We start from the raw sequence: 15,323 nt of genomic DNA, 5'->3' as shown, positions 1-15,323 counted from the left end.
AGTTAGGTTTGAAGAAATGGCACAATTGACATGTGTGGTCTCTATTTGAAGATGCCTCTTTTTACCTATGAAGGACCGTGCCTGTTACTGTATCAGGAGGTTTTCAGAGGTGTCCCTTTTTCTCTGCCAGGCCTGGGAAACAAAATGGCAGGAAGGCATGCGTGGCCTCGTCTGCCGGCAGATCCTTTCCAAGCTCGCCCTTCTGCCTTCCCAAAAACATGCTATGCCATCATCATCCAGCAAGTCCTGCAACCTGTCATCACAGACACCTGTTCACTAAGGGAGCATCACCACATGCCTGGTGCTTTGTTGGGCCCAGCTAGAAAAAGAGCCTCCCCACCCACGCCCTCCCATGCTGAGAGCATAGGTTTGTTGTAAAGCCTGTGATTTGTGTCCACAGGCACTTCATTAAATATTGCAAGCGGGAGTATGCCTGACATTTGAGAGACACTTTCTTAATCCAAGGATCAGAGAATCTCAGAGGTTATCTCATCCAGATTGGCCCCTCCACAACATCTACATGAACAGTCAAGTACCCTTCACTGAAAGACACCCAGTGACAAACAATCCATCTCACAGAGAGCTTTAATTGGAAGGAATCAAACCCAAATCTACTGCTTTTCAAAATCTACCCATGGCTCCTAGAGCTGCCCACAGGGGCCAAGGAAGACCTGTCTAATTCCTTTTCTTTTTATTTTAAATACTAAACAAATTAATGAACAGACATAGATTTTCTGTCCTTCCCTGCCCCCCCCACCACCTTTGAAAAGAAAAACAAAACCCTCGTAATATCACCCTAGAGATGCTTCAGTGGCTGAAGCCAGTGCAACCTGATGGGTGGTTAACTTGTCAAGTGGAAGCAGGAGCAGTTATACCTTGATTGTTTAGACTTGTAAAAGTGATGGAGAAAATGGGAAAGAGGCAAATCAAGTGTGTCATATATAAACAACAATAACAGCAATAACAATCATCATTATCATCACTGTTTTGGAGATCCGGTTGTTAAACATTTACCATCGTGCCTCTGCCTTGGTGGTGCCTCTTCCCACTGGTAAATTCCTACCCCAAACTTTCATTTGAGAAAGTGGCTAGGCTCAACACAGCTCTCTCCTCTCCCAGCACTGCTCCTGATCATCTAGACTTTTCCACCTCTGCTCCCATGCAGGCGTGGTCTTCTCCCATTAAAATGTAAGTTCCTTGAGGGGAGGGAGGCTTTGGATTATATTTCTAGCACTTATCATGGGGCGTAGGCATAATAAGCACTAGTGAGATTTAAAATTGTATATACGAGCATTAAACTCCCCCTTTAACTTTTCCCTTATATATCTCCCAGACCACTAAGAAAAAGACGCCTCTGAGCTTTAATCAGTGAGAGATTAGTTTTTATTGCTTGGGAATTAATTAGACAACAAAAGGTGATACCAATTAGGAAAATGGGAAAGTAGAAATACAAATGAATAATCTTAGATCTAAGCTTAGCCTATATTCCTTTATAAAACTCACCGAATCCCAAACTGCCTACCAGGCCGAGAACCAGCACCGAACACCAAATGTGCTGCCACGGCTAAGCTGAAAAGCCAGAGAGACTGAACTTCCATTCCACCCTCAGTTTTAAGCTGGTGTGCCGAAAGTTCGTCACAGACTCCACCCCAAAAGAGAGGTCCTTCAAAAGCCACTTCAGTAGCATGCGCTCAACTCTCAAATGATTCAGCTAAAACTTCTGTTTATTACCACACACTTAATAAACCATCTCCCTATCATCTGTCACCCCTATCTATCTGTCTATCCAGGAAGCATTGTCAGACAGGACAAATCCTCACATTGACCATATCCAAAAACTACACACCTCCTTCTGCACCCTGAGTCCAAACCTCCCTGAGAGGAGGGGGGTGGCATGCGTGAACATCAGTTCTCTAGGATATGGATGCTTAGTGCCTTGATCCTACTTCTTATGGTTTTCATATTTGTTTGTTTTCACAGTGTTGTTGTTATAAATATTGATCTCCTGATTCTGTCCACTCTGCATTAGTTCATACAAGTCTTCCTAGGTTTGTCTGAATCCGTCTCCTTCATCACCTCTTATGGCATAATAGGATTCCATTACATTCACATACTATAATTGGTTCAACCATTTCCCCAGTTGATGGGCACACCCTTAGTTTCCATTCTTCACTCCTGCTAAAGAGAGCTGCTATAAACTTGAATTCCCTTTTCACATTACTGCCTTCCAAACATCTAAAACCAGCTGCCATATCCCCCCTCAGCTGTCTCTTCTCCAGGTCAAACAGGGCCAATTTCATAGCGCTTAAGGTGGAAGATACTTCCATTGGCCACTCAGTCCAACTCGTACCCTTTCAGTATCCCCAGCAAAGGGTAATCCATCTTTTGGCTTGAAGAACCCCCATGGGATAGAAGGATCCAGACACACAGACCCTTTTACCATCTGGGTTGCTTTACCCTCTGATCATAGTCTTATCCAAGTGCTATTGGCAGTGAGGTGGTGCTGTAGATAGAGCATCTGGTTTGGAGTCAGGAAGATTTGTCTTCTTGAGTTCAAATTTGACCTCAGACGCTTAGAAGCTGTGTGACTCTGGGCAAGTCACGCCAGCCTGTTTGCCTCAGTTTCCTCATCTGGAAAATGAGCTGGAGAAGGAAATGGCAAAGCACTCCAGTATCTGTGCCAAGAAAAACCCAAATGGAGTCATGAAGAGTGAAATGTGATTGAATCGACTAACAACAAGTCGTCCAACCTGTCTGAGCCTCAGGGTATTCTGCAATCTTGTTGGTCCCCTCAGCTGCAAGCGCCCTCTTGATCAGACTACCTGATATCAAACTACGTTGCATTAATTATCTCTAGTCTCTTCACATCTATTCTGTCTACTTCTCTATGTCCTTGTCGTCTCCCTTATTAGTTTGCCAGCACCTCACAAGTAAGTAGCGGATTTGTACTTGGGGCCGTGAGCACCTTGCACGGTGCGTGCTATCGGCACTTGGCTGATTGGTGATAGGAATTCGAGAACTTCGCTTTTCTGGTTTCTTCTTCCCCTCATTCTCTTCTTTCCCAAACTGTTTTTGAGAGAAAGATTTTCCCCAACATATTAATGCAGTTTCTGGTCTAGAGCATATGTTTATCATAACAAATCCTTTTGTTTGAGAAGGGACTTGTCGAGACTCACTTAAAAGGCTTAAAGTGTTCAGGCGTCATAGAATCATTTTGATGTAATGACCACGGCGTGGTGTCTGGGCCGAAGGATGACTCAGATGCTTCATCATTCCCATTATTAATGGCTCTTTTCAAAAGACTTACAGAAGAAGGAAGTACTTACTTACAGTCAGCAGCAAGAGCGGAGTCTTATTTCTGTTACAGCGCCATAACAACTTTAACTGGGTGTGGGAAATTAGTGAGAAAACCAAATGTTTTGCTACTATCTCTGATGGGAGCAAGAAGAACATAGACACACAACTATGGGGCACATGCAAACGTGCGCGCCCACACGCACACACATGCAAGATTTTGTCTCCATGATGGCCAGACAGTTAAGAGTCTGCTCTTTGACTTCCATTGGGCCCTTTGATGATGGACTTATACATTATGTAGTGGGTCCCAAGAGTGGCTGGATGGAAATGCTCTCTCCGGATTCCTCTTGGAATATTCTTCGCTTATTTTTTCTTAGAGCAGCAGAAGGCATTAAATCAAAAATACAGAGAATAAAATGCACAAGTGGACATGTGCAACTTAACCTTGCATTATTCTGTTCTAGGTATACTTCCTTGGATGGGTTTGCATGGTAGGTAGAGCACATCTTCCAAAGCGGAAGGCCAAATGAGTGAATGAGTGAGTGAGGACTGAGTCATGGCAACTATCTAGTGCCTGCTTTTCAAGGTGAGGGAAGCAGATCAGCCAATTTCCTGTATGTGCAACTTGGTCTCAGAGAGTGCCCTGGCCCAGGGCCTCGTGTATGAATCAGGCATTTATTTTGAATGTATCTAGGCTCAATGGAGAGCTCTTCCTTGGAACCAGGCTCACAGGAGAGAATAGGTGAGAGACACTGGATGTGAAAGCACAATAGAAATGTTGCTGCTAAGAATGATGATGAAGGAGGAGGAAGAGAAGGCTGAGGAGGAAGAGGAGGAGGAGGAGAAGAAGGAGAAGGAGGAGGAGAAGGAAGACGAGGAGGAGGAAGAGATGACAGAGTTGCAGAAAAATAAGACTCACACGTTTGATGATGGACATCATTTTATCAGCTTTGATCCAGTACTCAGAGTTGGTCGATCTTCTTGCTTTCTTGACCAGACAAGCTCATGGTGGGTTATTTATTTGTTTGTTTAGACAAACCTTTGTACCTTATGGCCTTGCACCAGTTTCTGTGCTGCTGAAGCCACTCCATTCCATGGCTTATCCAGCTTCTCGTTTTGGCCTAGTAGACTTTGAGGAGATTATACTTTCTTCTCATTTACTTAGCAGAAGCCACCTTTGGGTTGGATTGTCATCTGTGCTGCTTTATCACCCATCTCGGAGAACTTGGAAGCAAGTGAGTTTCTTCTCTTAGACCCATTTGGTTTCATTTGACTTGTTGACCTTTTTTATTACAAGACTTTGTTGTAACTTCCAAACTAACTAATATTTTCTCACACAATGCGAAGGATGAATTTTTGCTTTATTTCCTTCTTTAACTTGGGTAAGAGAGAGATTTAGGGCCCTTTGAGTCTTTTCGGTGCATTATATTGACAAAATGTCTTTCTGGTTTGGGGCACATGGATTTCCCCTTATGTTATCTATCTTCCCAACCCCTTCCTCCATCAGCGTGATGAAGTAAAGCGTAAGGCAGTTTCTACTGAATGAAGAGACAAATCTTGGTAGTCTTTTTTGTCTCTACGTGGAGAAAACAGCACTGTAACAGGTGGCCACATTTGGGGCTACGTAGCTAGGATGTATAGTCTTCCAAAGCACATCAGCATGAATTCAATAAAATCAGACTTAGTCTAGCTGAGAATTGGTTGGCGATAGCCATGTGGACAGGCCTGCACTGTCCCCAGGAGTGAATAAAAGTTTGCTGATGAATTGTTGGTCCTCTTAGTAATGATGTGCTTTGCTTTCTTTGTTTAGAGTCGCCAAATTTTCCAGACTCCGAGCAAATAAAATCCAATTTCTAGTTTTGGCAGCGGAGTCTCCCTCCATACGCCTTTGTGGCTTTATAGCCATTGAGTCTCATTCTAGAGCCAATAGTTTTTCCACGCAGTTTCCAGGGCCGTCAGAATCCAAACCATGTCCACCCTCTCTGCATGGATCAGCTTGTTTCAAGGCTTGCTGACTTGACTGAGAATGTGGCCTACTGTTTTTCTGGAGAATGATTGTATTCTCTAAAAATGGGGCTCGTTTCACCCTTTCTCACTCAATGGGATAAAAGGTTCCCCTAAGGAATAGAAGGTTTTTGGCTGTTTTAATATTCTGCAAGGTAAAGTATAGATGACACATTTTACACACACATATGTGTGTGTACATATATACATATTATATACAATACATCACATATGTAAGATATGATATATACATATTATATATAATATGTCTATATTTATATATGCATATATGGAGAAGTGTGCTTTCATTTTCTTCTCCCTGACCCTGTTTCTTTCCCTCTCCCTCCTTCTCTTTCTCCCCCCAGACTTCTCTCTCTTTCACCTTCCTTTCTCTCCCTCCCTTCCCTTCTCTCTCTTCCCCTCCCCTCCCCTCTCCTCTCTTCTCTTTCTTCAACCTGTTGAAGAGTGAACCATTTAGCCAATGAGCTGTTTATTTAGCAATACGAGATTGAAAGTGTCCTGTGTTGGTTTTTTTCACTTTTAAAAGCCAAGGTATTTGGGTGCCTCGAAGACACTTGAGTGGCTGAAAGGTAACCTGGGGGTCTTGCAATCCAAGCCCCCAACGCAGAAGTTAATCCCTCTGTGAGATCCCCAGTAAGTGAATAACTTGTTTGCTTGGGGTGGTGTCATCTCTCTCCACTACCCTTGGAGAAGAAGAAACTCCTGAGGAGTTGCCCCGTTGCGGTTTCAGAAGCGTTGGTAGAAGGCCTGTGGAATTCATATCAAATCACATCATGACGTTAACACTTTGCTCAGTGGTGTTGAGATGTGAACCGTGGTTGTACTTTCTGGATGGGAGGCTTTGGTCATCGAACTTTGGAACTGGGGAGGGGGGGACTTTAGAGGTCATCTTGTCCAACCCTCGTATTTTACAGAAGAAGAAGCTTTGCCACATTAAAGAAGCCACACAGCCCGTTGTGAGATTGGCAGCTTGGTCTATTTCACCACAACCTTACAGGTGTTTGCTTCTCCTCCACCCCCACCCTCACCCCCATCTTCCCTGGAATTCTAGACTAAAGTGACCAGAAAGGCCTCATCTGCCCATTGATGGCCTTGGCCAACGAGGAGAAGGACAGCCACGTCCAAAAGGAGCTGAAGTTTCTGGGTGGTCCTCGAGGCTCAAACTAATTAAAGGGAGAAGAGAAAAATCAAGAATCCTATGCTACTTTGTACTTAGGCAGGTGGTTTAACATATTTGGGGGATTTTTTCCAGAGTTCGTCACTCATTCCTCATCGTGGTTGGTAAGCATACACCCTAGTTTTTGAGACTCTGTGCTTTGTCTGGAGGTCCTGATGGCCGAGCCCTCACAAATGCGTCCTTAGGCAATGCTCTCTCTCGGGAGCTTGAGGCCAGCCCCCCCCCCCCCAGTCCCTGTTGATGTGGGATACACATACATTGAGGGTAGGAGTGGAGATGCCGGAACCTTGAGGCAGTCACCCAGAATTCAGACACACCTCAAGTTGGACCAGGTTGCTGTTGCTGCCCTTCTCACGAGGGGCCAAGTACCAGGGATGGGAGTGGTAGTGCTGGGAATTGGGATCCAGCCACAGTGCTAGTCAGTGCTGCCTTCTGACTCTGCCGTAAATCAATCTGTATTTGTCCAAGTGCAGAGGATAGACCTGCTGGGTAGCAGACTTTTTGTTTGAGGTCAGTTTTTCCCGTCTCCAAACAGGCATCACCATTTTGCAGTAAAATGAGGCACTGAGTAATGGAAAGAGCCACGGCGAGGAGCTGGCTCACCCGGGTTCTAGACTGGCTTCTGCCACTTGACTTCAGGCAAGTCATTGAAACTGGAGGTTGTTGACTTTTCAAAGGAAAAGAGCCCTTTTGGGGATAAGGTTTTTTATTGGGAGAACTGCATTTTAATACAATTTTTCAATTGGAGTTAGAGAGATTTTGTACAAACATCATTTGTCCTGGTCTATCCATTTTGAGTATTTCATTTGATTTGTCTGTCACCAAGCATTCGATGGGATAACCCTGGCTCCAGCCCCTTCCCCCCTCACATCCCAGGCTGCATCAAGGCATGGGTCCTCCCTGCATGGTAAGCCTTAGCTTTGGACCTTGCTATCCTAGTCAGCAGCCCAGCTAGGGTAGGCAAGGCTTGTCACCAGGCCAACAGCACAAAACATAAACCATTTCCTAAGGCACAGAGGAGTTGCTGCTTGTATCAGTGGAGAGGCAATCCACACCTACGAAATCACAGTTCTTTGAAGCATTGAAGTCTTGAATTCATCCGTGTGAAGAGGATACTCTAAGCAGACATCACTAATTTGTTAGACCCTATCCTCCCAAGACTCCCACGCTCCTGTCTGGCCTCACCACGGCTGTCTCAGGGAAGCCTGCACTGAAATGTGCCGCTGAGCCAGAGAGTACGAGGACCCACCCATCACCTTTGTAGTGTGTGATGGACCCCCTTTGGTGCTGCCTGTGGACCTTCCATGAATCATCTTTCTTAAATAAATAAAATATAGAGGATTACAAAGGGGAGCAATTATATCAAAAGATTTTTTAAAAGTTCACAGACCCTGGCTTGAGAACTCCTGCCTTTGATTATGCCCTCAGTAATAGTGTGGGTCTGTTCTCTGGGGTATTCCCAAAGCTACTAGAAGTGGAAAGCCCAACTTCCACCAGCTATTGAGTCTGATGTGCCCAGAATCTATTGGGGTGCCAAGAATCCTGGGAATCTTTGCCCACACAGTGCCCAGCACATAGTAGGCACTCAATAAATGTTGACTGACTGACTGACTTTGCATTCAAAGTTAGATTCCACTAAACAGCTACATACTTTTTCTCTAGAGTCAGAGTATTTCATGGAGACCATCAACCTGTTCTTAGCTCACTTAGAAACTTCTGAAGCTCTGCCTATAACTTCTTGTCAAACAAATCAATGAGCATTTATTAAACACCTACTATGTGCCTGGAGGCAGGAGCTTTGTATTCTTAGTGCTTAGCACCACATCTGACCCAGTAAGTGCTTAATAAATGCTTGTTGATTGTTTGGGGTTGCAAATACATACAATCCAGCTAAGTTATGTCTTCTGAGTCTCGTTAAGTCTTCATCTCCTCCCCTGAAGGTGTTGTAGTGCCAGCATTCATATTGTGCTTTAAGGTTTGTGAATCACTGTACAAATGTTATCTTGTTTTGTCCTTAGAGTCCTAGAAAGGACTGTATTATTATCCCCCATTGTTATTATTATCCACATTTGACAGATGAGGAGAGTGAGGCGGACAGTGGCTGTGACTTGGCCAGGGTCACACAGCTAGTATGTGTCTGAGGCTGAATGTGAATACTGGCCTTCCTGACTGCAGGTCCAGCCCTCCATCTGCTGTACCACCTGGCTGGCTCCAGCCATTGACTTGGCCCAGGGGTCAACGTCATTGAGTTACTTTGGGGAGCTCTTGCAGTGGAAGGTGTCAGCTTGGAAAGAGGGAAGGATCTGGGTGCTAGTGAAAGAATGGAAAGCCACCTCCCTCAGGCCGGTCTACATGACTCCCCGTGGGCTATCTCTATGGATCAGGAGTTTTAAACTTGGGGGCCATAGATAGGGTCTGTGGATAGATTTCAGAGGGTTCATGAACCTGGATGGAGAAAAAAATACATCTTGATTTTTAGTAACCTGTGAATGAAATTGAACATTTCCTCCATTAACTTAAAAACATTATTCTAAGAAGGGTGTGCTTCCCTATTCAGAAATGGAAAATTGCCCCATTAATCTGTGACTCAGTTGGAGACTAACTCCACTGACTAGAGTCAGGCAGTCGATGTGTGGGCTATTCTACAGCCCTCTCCCTATTCAGGCAGTCTTTCTAGAAACCCTCAGTTGACGTTGCCTCACAGAAGGTATTTAATACATGTTTTTGTTGACTGACATTACCAGGCATGGGAACAGGTGGGAACACAAATATGAGGGGTCCCCCATTAACTCAGACATTGTCAAGGACTTTGGGGAGCAGTGGACCTGGCAATAAGGCATCCGTTATGAACGATGACATTGCCAAGGAGGAAAGGGAAACTGATGCCATCCTTGCCCAAGAGGGATGCAGGCATCAGCTGGCATTTGGCTAACTGGTGAGGAAGCCTTGAGGTCCTGGTAACTCACCAGAGGATGTGCACAATGGCCCTGCCTCAGTACCAACGCAGCATACCGTGATGTCTGGTTGGGCCAGCCTCTTTCCTAGAGGTATACTTGTTATTTGGGACTTGTAAGGGTGCTGGGCCTCTCCTTTTGTGAAGGAACTGGCACTGCCTGGAGAGGGGAATCATGGGAAAGTTGTCAAGTCTCTCGAGCTGACATTTTATTTTAAAGAGGTCATTCCCCTCAGCCCCAGGTGCAAGTCATTCAGCTAACCAAGACTCCTTCTCTATTGTTCCACTCCTGCTGATCCTGCACACCTGACTGCTTTTTGACCATCTTCCTATCTCAGACCAAGTGCAGTATTTATTCATAGTCCCCCAGTTCCTGGGTCAAAAGACTAAAGACTTTTGCATCCCAAGTGGAGATAAGAGGCGGCTAAGGCCCCAGTAGGCAGCTGGACTTGGATTCAAGAAGACCTGACTTTGAATCCTACCTCCAATGCTATTAACAGTGTGATCTGGGCAATTCCCTTAGTTTCTCTGAGCGTCAGTTTACTCATCTCTAAAACAGGAATAATAGCAACACCTCCCTTTGAGGGGCATGGGGAGGATAAAATGGGAGTGTTTGTAGAGTGCTGTATCAATGCTGTTGTGGCTGTTGTTAAAGAGATGAACTTTCTAGTGTGATGCAGGCCATCTCAGCCGGCCAACTGCTGCTCCAGAGCCTTGCAAACCGAAGCCTTCCTGACACGTCAAGTCAGCAGGAGTTCATTCAGCACTTTCTCTGGGAATGTGTCAGAGAGGGGAGCCATCTTGGATGTTGGGACACCACTATCCCACCCCCCAGACACACCCATCGTTGTATAGAACTCCACATGGAGTGCTGCTGCTCCTAACAGATGTCTTTGGTGCTAAGAGTTGCCACCTTTCATTAGCTGATCTGAAACTGTACAGGGAGCTGATGGAAGATGACCTTTGATGTAGGTACCCCACCTAGAGTGCTGCCACCTTCCCAGTCCCTCTGTGGCACCATCTTGAGTGCTGCAACCCTGTCCTTGATGCTGCAAGCCCTCTCGATTCACCTTCCATCGAAGATATGATGGCCGAGGCCTCTGAGCCTCCCAGGTAGCCTCAGTGAGGCCATCCAATCCATCCCCACTAACTATTTGGACATTGTCACTTCCCCACCCTCATCTGCCCTGCTAGGTGGTCTGAGACCACTCAGAGAACTTGGACAGACTCAGCTAGAGACATGGACCCGAGGTATGTCCCAGCTTTCTCTGAGCTTCCTGAGACAATCAGCTTCCTTGGGTACTAGGTGTGCCAAGCCTGCTTCTTTCTTCCATTGATGTGGCAGGTTTGGGGAAAGTGAGTAAGCCAGTTTGACTGGAATTTAGAAGGCTTAATGAGGAGTCTTGTGGAATATCACTGGGGGCCAGATTAATGTCAGGTTGCCAACTTTGTGTGTTGTCTTAGAGGCCATAGGGCTCCATGGATGGCTTTTGAGGAAGAAGGTGATGTGGTCAGATATGTGCCTTGGAAAGGTTGCTTTAGCAGCCATCTGGAGGACGGATGGGGAGGAGGAAGACTAGAAGCAAGATGGGCAGTCTGGGGGCTGTAGCAATAGTCCAGGCAAGAGGTAATGAGGGTGGGGATCATGTGAGTGGAGAGGATGGAATCAGCCACAACAGTCACCCAGATTGGGAGTGAGAGGCAAGGCTTGAGGCTGACCCTGAGCTTGTGAATCAGGGTTGTTAGTGTAGGGTACTTGTGAGGTTTGATCATTTTATAACTGAGCAAACTGAGGCAGAAAGATGGGGTGGTTTGCACCACATCATGTGGCTTCATCTCATGCCTCTCGGTTTACTGGGATTTTTTCCACTCAGGAGAAGCAGCCATGGGGTAGGCTTGGCCTTAGGGTTCAGAAGACCTGGGAGGGGCAGCTAGGTGGTGCAGTGGATAGAGAACCAGCCCTGGAGTCAGGAGGACCTGTGTTCAAATCTGGCCTCAGACACTTGACACTTACTAGCTGTGTGACCCTGGGCAAGTCACTTAACCCCAATTGCCTCACAAAAAAAAGGAGACCTGGGCTCAAGTCCCACTTCTGTCATGGCCTGGCCCTGTGACTCTGGGCAGGTCACTTTGCTTCCACGTTCTAGGCAGATCTAGGAAAGGATTGTTGTAGAGAAGGGGCCAATCTGCATCTTTTTCCAGATACCAGACACTGGCACTGAGTATAACCAAATAATCTGTGTGTGGGGCAAGCTGGTCTGTGAGGGGAGAGGTGAAAAAAAAGAAGAAGAGCATTACTTCTCTCACTAGGGAAAGCTGCTTGGTGGCAGAAGGTGAGATATTGAGACTGTTGCCTTACAATCCCTTCCCCTCTCCCGGCCCCTAGATTTCTTCTACTCTCTGGAGTATTGAATAGAATAGCAAGAGGTGCACGGATTGAGAAGGGGGCCTTCTTCCCCTCTTATCTTCATCCTCCACTGGATTCCCCACCATGAACATTTCTTGAGTCCCTGAGCCTGAAGCCACCTTTAATTCTCCAGTCAAAGCCTCTGTTGGAGCCTATCAGGCATCCGGGCTTGGGGTTAGTGCTTATTAAAGTACAAGACTATGGCCTTCCTAAGCCTGAAACGTTCAGGTCTGGGTTGGTCAAAGAGAAATCTTTGGATGTAGGATAAGGTAAGGGATCCCCAGGCTGGCGCTGTGTGTGTGTGTGTGTGTGTGTGTGTGTGTGTGTGTGTGTGTGTGTGTGTGTGTGTGTTCCTTTGAGGGTAGAGAAGAGGCTGTGGAAGGCTCTTTTCCTCCGGTTTGTAATTGTCCTTTAACTAAGCCCTGCTAAGGTCAGTTAGTCTGAATTTGACAAAGAACCTTGAGATTTTGATCCACTCAATAAATGGACCTCCTTTTCCCCAGGGAGATTGGCAAGCTGGTGGCTCAGACTCCATTCAGGGCAGTATTTTTGCTAGTCCTCCTTTAGACTTGGCCTTGTCCAAAATGGCAGAGAGAGGAATAATCCCAGAGTTCACGCAAATCACTTTTGCTCCTTTGGAAGAGATGAGAGTGATATGAAGAAGCTTCACCGGCCCCTGACACCATATTAATCCTAGCTCTTGGGTCATGTAAGCCAGTGGGGATAAAAGGGCCCTTCATTTTCTGGGTGCAGTTTAATGAGGGTGTCCCTAGAAACGTTGAGCTCAAACCTTTATGACTGCATATGTATGTGAGCTTTCATAAGGCTCACGGTGAAAACAACTTTTGCTCCTTATCTGGCTAGCCCAGATAGTATAAGGCCAGTTGATAAAATAAATGAGTGAGGCTTGAACATTGTTTTGCCTCAAAACATGTAACGAAAGGCCATTTTTATGAGGCTTCTCTCCTAACCCCCCAAACCAGGGCTAGGGGCATAATCTCTGTTTATTCAATCAGATTCGTTTCCTCTCTCTTTCTTGGAGTGCACGGCCCTGATACTGGGTGATAAATGTTCTCCTGGTGTTGTCTCCTATGCCTCGGGAATGAAGGGTGCGCGGATGTTTGGATTACAACTTGTTTTCAGGGGCTTATCTCTTGTTTGAAGGGGAAAAAATTGGACTCATGTTTTATATGCACATTTCAGTCCTAAAGTGGTGTTTTTCTAGAATCGGTTTTTGAAAAAAGGAGAGAAAGAAAAGGTTTGGAGCTGTTTAAAATATTTGACGAATGACCTTTTACTGAGGATTCAAAGTACATTATAGTTGATTAAGCTTCATATCTCAATGGGCAAACTAGTGATTATAAATATTATTATTCCTCTGTTATGAAGAAGCCAGCTGAACTTAGGGACATGCATGGCTTCGTCGTGATAAGGCTTCATAAGAGTTGAGTCTCAAATGAGACCTCAGGAGTTTACAGCAGTGAATTGAGATGAAGGATTCCCACCAGAAGAGGTAGCGAAGCTGTCTGCTGTTGTTGAACTATACAAGTAATTGGTAGAGGGGTTTTTATAGTATTAAAATGGAGGGTTGGGGGTTTAGAGAGAAACAGAGACAGAGACAGAAATGGAGGAGAGACAGAGAGAGGAGGGGGGAAAGACGGAGGGACAGAGAGATGAGAGATGAGAGGGAGAGAAAGACACAGTATTTTTGGATAATAATAGTACCTACTTCACATAATTTCTGGGAGGATCGAATGAGAACTTTTGTAAAGCAATTTGCAAAACATCAAGTGCTATATAAATGCTAGCTGTAATTTATACATATAGTAAATTACATATAATATGTATTTTCAATATAATAACAATGTATTATTGTAGTTACAGAGCTATAGATAGATGTTGGACAGATAGAGAACACCAGTATAAAATACTGAGATGTTGTGTGACTTGTTTAAGGTGCATGACTACCAGAGGTAAAGACAACACCCCCTGTCTGCACAAAGAACCCCTTTTTGTCTCCTCTATCCTCCCTGGACCCTTGTTTCTGGGCTTTGAGTGAAAATTCAGGTAAAGCACAGCTGGAACTGTTTTCCCTATTCTTGGTTGATCCTTAAATGCTCTCATAATGAGTGGAGGGTGCAGGATGTATTCTTCAACCCATTGCCGTGAGAGAAGTGATGCCTCTCTGTTGTGCCCATTTTGCAGATGGGGAAATGGAAGCTCACGAATCTGAAATGACCAGTCTAGTCCCTCAGGGCTGGCAAGGGTTAGGACTCAAGGGCAGATCACTGGACTCCAAGTCCAGCCTTCTTTTCACTATGCCATGTTTCTTGATGTGCGATGCATTCTTCTTTTGATACTTAAAAGAGGTTCTTGACTTATTGACCATGAAAGTTGTGGTATACATGCTCTTTGTCAGTATAGGCGATAGGACACCGTACGCTTGATTTCAAGCACAGGGGATTTAACTGATCTGTACCTAGACTTCCAAATACAGGCAGAAATATTAGAAATAAAAATGATTTATAGTGAAGAAAGGAAGGTCTAAAGCCCTCAGGTACCTGCAAGTTGGGCTGAAGCTATTCAAGAGACAGGAGGGTCAGAATCTTGGCTGCTGTCGGAGAGCTTCAGAAGAGATCTGTGGCATTCTTTCTGCACTATTGGGGGAGGCCTGTAATCTGGGCTATTCATAGTAGGCCACAGTAAAAGCTAAAAAAAACAACAACCCCAAAACAAAAAACAATGCCTCTCCCTCTTCTCCCTCCCCCCCTCCAGCCTGCATGTCATGGCATCTATTTATCTAGTAAAACCCATCAAAACCCAAACCAGTACAGTACAGTTTGGAAGGTCTGAGCTCAGTGATTTCGAACTCATTAGGTCAAAGGTCATTGGCTGAGGGACGGTATACTCGGGGCTGTGGAGAATATGGAGATAAACTCAGCCTCAAGCCTGGCTCTCGGGGAGTGTGTGACTGAGGAGGGGAGATGAGATATGTGGACCAAGTAACTAGCCCTACTCGGGTGAGAGAAGCACCATAACATTGGCTCCCAGCCCACACTTGACATGTTTGTTGAGCACAAGCCCAGCTGTGGGGCTGGGTATTGCCTAGACGTGGGACCAGCCTGTCTCAGTGTGGAGAAGTCTCCTCACCAGAGTGTTTATTTTTGCTGCTCTTAGGTGACAAAGAGAGCCATCTCAGGTATGGCCGTAGCATTGCTGATTCTCAAATGATACGGGGACAAAATGCTCTCAGAGCTGAGAGGTAGGGAGGGGGTCAGGAAAGATTCCTTAAAAGAGGCTCTTAAGGAAAAGCAGTGACAGTCATTAGACTGAGGTATGAGATGGAGAAATTCTGGTCTTGGTGACCCCCTCCAGCATCTCTGCCAAGAAAAGCACCAATGGGGTCACGAAGAATCAGACACGACCGAAGTGACTGAACAACAACAACGGACAGCGATTGGTGT

General features: G+C 45.5%; 1 protein-coding gene across 2 annotated transcripts in view; it reads left to right on the top strand.

Annotated features, from left to right (window-relative positions):
* Positions 1-15,323, top strand: part of BBS9 (Bardet-Biedl syndrome 9) — a 349,441-nt gene that overhangs the window by 274,360 nt on the left and 59,758 nt on the right. The gene's annotated exons all lie outside the window — the stretch shown is intronic.

The sequence above is a fragment of the Dromiciops gliroides genome, chromosome 1 (assembly GCF_019393635.1).
Source record: "Dromiciops gliroides isolate mDroGli1 chromosome 1, mDroGli1.pri, whole genome shotgun sequence".
Taxonomy (NCBI): domain Eukaryota; kingdom Metazoa; phylum Chordata; class Mammalia; order Microbiotheria; family Microbiotheriidae; genus Dromiciops; species Dromiciops gliroides.
This window is presented reverse-complemented; position numbering and strand designations above follow the sequence as displayed.